This window comes from Nannospalax galili, unplaced genomic scaffold (assembly GCF_000622305.1).
Source record: "Nannospalax galili isolate Female #2095 unplaced genomic scaffold, S.galili_v1.0 scaffold1745, whole genome shotgun sequence".
In the NCBI taxonomy this organism is placed as follows: domain Eukaryota; kingdom Metazoa; phylum Chordata; class Mammalia; order Rodentia; family Spalacidae; genus Nannospalax; species Nannospalax galili.
Window position 1 is genome coordinate 314,129 of NW_008352148.1, and position 4,322 is coordinate 318,450.

General features: G+C 46.3%; 1 pseudogene; it reads right to left on the bottom strand.

Annotated features, from left to right (window-relative positions):
• The window catches only part of LOC103746745, an 18,584-nt pseudogene extending 15,133 nt beyond the window's left edge, over positions 1–3,451 (bottom strand).
• Positions 3,452–4,322: the final 871 nt, after the last annotated feature.

A 4,322-nucleotide genomic window follows, 5' to 3' on the forward strand; every position in this document is an offset into this window, starting at 1 on the left:
AGCAGTGTTCCTCCATGGCCTGTGCTCCAGTTCCTGCCTCCAGGTTCCTGCCCTGAGTTCCTGCCTTGGGCTCCCTGATAAAGTGTGACCCAGGAGATGTAAGATAAATAAACCCTTTCCTCCCCAAGCTGGTAGTGGTCAGAGTGTTTTGTCACAGCAACGGAGAACAAACTAAGACACTTTCTGAGATTACTTTTGTTGCAGCAGTGAAACAAGATCAAGAATTAATACAGCAGTGCCGGGCATGGAGGCGAGTCTTTAACCCCAGCACTTAGGAGGCAGAGGCAGGTGGGTCCCTGTGAGACTGAGGCCAGCCTGACCGCCACAGAGAGTTCCATGGCGGCTGGAGCTACAGTAAGACCCTGTCTCAAAACAAGACAAAAATAATAATTAGTACAGTAGGACAGAGATAGAGCTTGCCATTATAAATATGAATGTCACTGTATTATAAATATACAATATTTTCAAAGTGCTTGTGGTCCAAACCTCAGATAGATACTGAAATTCCTCTACAAAACAGTCTTTACAAACCAGTGACATGCCAAGTGGGTAAAGACACTTGCTACCAAATCTGACAACCCAAGTTTGATCCCCAGAACCCACACGATAGGAGAGAACTGGCTCCCTCGAGTTATTCTCTGACTTCCAAACGCATGCCATGATCACCACACACAATCAATAAATGTAAACAGATGTAAAAAATTAGCCTTTAAAAATCCATAGTGTTTACCTTTTTCTTAATATATTTACTTATTTATGTCGATCCTGAGAATCAAGCCCATTGCTATTGTCACCAATCATAGGAGAAAACACTAAGTCAAAAAATTAGTCCAGGCTTAGGAGATGGCTCAGTAGATAAAGTGCCTGCTGAACAGGCCAAACACCTGAGTTCAGATCCCCAGAACTTAGGTTAAAAAGCTGGGCACAGAGACAGGTAACTGTAGCCCCCAGCATGAGGGGCAGGGGTTGGGGGAATGCAGGCAGATTCCTAACACACATTGGCCAGCCAGTCTAGCCAAATCAGTGAGTTCTGGGTTGAGTGAGAGACCCTGTCTCAAAAAATAAAGGTAGAAGGCCAGCACAATGGCTCAGTGAGTAAAGGCGCTTGCTGCCAACCCAACAACCTGAGGTCCAGCCTCAAGCAGGACCCACATGGTATAAAGAGAGGACTGACTCCCTCGAGTTTTCCTCTGACCTCCACACAGGACATGGCTTGCATGTATCTTGAGAGAGAGAGAAATGAAATGAGATGAAAATGGATAGTGAGGAAAGAAACAGTCAATGTCAACTTCTAGCATCCACATGCATTCATGTGTACACACCAACAAGTTCAAAACAGAAAGGAACCCACAAGTCAGCAAAGCTGGTACCTATGGCATTTGGGACTTAAACTCAACATTCTTTTGGTAGCAAGATTAGATCCTTGATTTCTGTACCACAAAATTTTTCCAGATTGTTCTTTTTCCTCCTTAAAATTCTTGTCCCTCCTTTGCCTGTCTTTGGGAGCCACACGAACACTAACCACTTGGATTTCTTTCTTCATAATTACTATCCTCCTGGGCAGCATATTCTGGGGGCTCTGAGCTAGAGAGACCAGGCAGGGCTTTCCCAAATTGACAAACCCTGCAGAGACAATCCTAGACTCATCTCTATTTCCTGTGAGCATCTATAACAGCCATCACCAATGGGTGCTTATCTGTGGGCTACTCTAAAAGGAAAGCACTAAAGGTTGGAAAGAACACGATGTTTCTAGGCAACTTGGCTGAGGGCCTCGTTTGCCATTCCAGGCTCCAAACTAGCCTGTAATTCCACCCAGATTGCATCCCACTACCTAGACATACCTTGGCCTCCTGGAAAGCACTTGCACAGTAGGAAAATGAGGGCTTGAGACCAGAAACTTTCAATCACCACACACTTCCATGATCATTCCTCTAGATGTGTTCCATTGGCCCATCAAGAAAAATCTCAAGAGCACAGGTACATGATTTTGTGTGTTTTTTTGTTTTGTTTTTGTCTTTTTTGAGACAGGGTCTCTCTGTAGCCCCAGCTTTCCTGGAACTCACTATGTAGACCAGGCTGGCCTTGAACTCACAAAGATCCTCCTGCTTCTGCCTCCCGAGTGCTGGGATTAAAGGTGTGTGCCACCATATTGTTTTTTAAAATCACTTATCAAAACCTGTGGTCCTTTATCACCTGCTTTTTAATGCACCTATCAATTTCATGAGATAGAGAATGTTCCATTCTTTCACAGGTGAGGAATCTGAGACACAGAGAGATTAAGCAAAGGGCTCTCATGGCTCTGAGAGCAGAGCAGGAATGCACACCACGAAGCTTGGCTATGGTTCTTCTCACTCCTCCTCTCCCCACTTCCTCCCTTGCAGCTGCCCTCTGGGGCAATCACTGGCTGTGGACTGCCTGGCCACTACATGTCCAATCACAGCAGGGACATCAAACTTGAGTCATATTGTCTGCCCTCTCATGCAAAGCCAAGCTCTGTTCTTTCCAAATCTGCTGTACCTGTGCATAAGCACTGGCCTCTATTCCCAATCTCCAGTCCCAAAGTCCAGCTCAGAGTATGAGTACCCTGTGCAGCCATGCTGAAAACCTGGATAGATGCATCACCTGGATGATTTGGTCAGCAAAGAATGCCTACCCTCTGGTCAGAACTAGTACTGAGAAGGCAGTCTGTGAGCTCAAAGTACACACAATAATGCAAGGAAACACCTGGACAGAGGAAACTAGGAGGAAGGGAGGATAAGCCTATGGTAGGTAGCAACTGGGTCTGAAATTACTTTTCAGTCCTCAGAAAAGAGGGCTCTCTAGCAGATGACAGTAGTGATACCTACCTCTAACCCCAGCCCTCAGGAGGTAGGAGCCAGGGGATTACCACTTCAAACCCAGGCTAGACTAAATCATGAGACACTATCTCAAAACCTAAAAACAGAAAAGAAGATCTGGGGATGTAACTCACTTGATAGAGCACTGGTCGAGCATACATGGAGCCCCTAGTTTGATCCTCAGCATCTCATAAACTAAACACCTCTAATCCCAACACTAAAGATGTAGAGGCAGGAGGACCAGAGATTCCAGATTTTTCTTAGCTACATAATGAGATGAAGGCAAATCTGAGTTTCATGAGATACTGTATCCAAAAAGAAATGTAAGAACAAAGAAAAAAGAGACAGAAGAAGGGAGGAAAAGGAGAAAAGTGGGAGAGAGAAGCATGGAGTTTCTGTGACTCTCAAAGTCACAGCCAATTCATGGTGCCCAAGGGCAGACTCACAAAAGCAATCGTGAACAGGACCACACAATGCAGAAACCTGAACTTGACCGGTTGCTTCAAGATGGAAGGGACTTCTGCAATGAGAAAGTGCCGAACAGCAGCCCATGTGATGAGTCCCAGGGTAAAGGTAGGCAGGCTCACTAGCAGCACCAGCCACAGGACAGACATGGTTCTGTGGCCCTCAGCAACTGCCCTCTGAGGCCCTATGAAGCTGTTGTCCTGAGGCTCTGCCTTGGACACCACTGTGAGGAGCACAATTACAGCCAGTTTTATAGCCTACCACCTCCACTGTGCTCCTTCCAGACTGCACCTGACACAGCAGCCTGACCTAGCCTCTTAGGCCTACACACAAGTCAATGGGAGCCAGAGGAACCTGTTCCCCAAGGGGCAAAGGGATCAAGCAATCTGACCTGGTTGACCAGGGTGGTTTCAGAGGTGAATTTCCAAAGATCAGCAAGATGTTGTTTTTATAGCACCCAGTTTTTGGAGGGGGTAGAGAGTCCCAGGAGAAGTCTCATATGAGTTACATAGACCTCCATGGCCTGATGCTTCACTGTGCACTAGGAGACATGAACTCTGTTTGCACCAGAGTCTGCCTAATGTATATAAAGCACATCCAGTTCCCAGATCCTTGGTTCACTTCCCTCCCCTATTTAGTGTTCCAGTGCAGAACCACAGTCTCAAGTGGTTAAAACCATCAACAAACACCCCAGCCACATGGGTTAAAATGCTGCCTTTTCAGAGTTTTGACTGTGTGACCATGAACAGGCTCTCTGCTCTGTAAGGTGATGACGAGAGTGGTCACCAGGGAGGAAATGCTCAGAACTCAAAGGCCATCCTCGAACACCACGAGCTCAACACAAGTGTTTCTCAAGCCTATTTGCAAAAATGGTTCTGGGGGCTGAAGAGATGACTCAGTCGTTAAAAGCACTGGCTGCTCTTGCAAGGATGTGAGTTTGGTTCCCAACATCCACATGGCAGCTAACAACCATCTATAACTCCAGTTCTCAGGTATCCAACACCCTCTCTTTGCATCAAA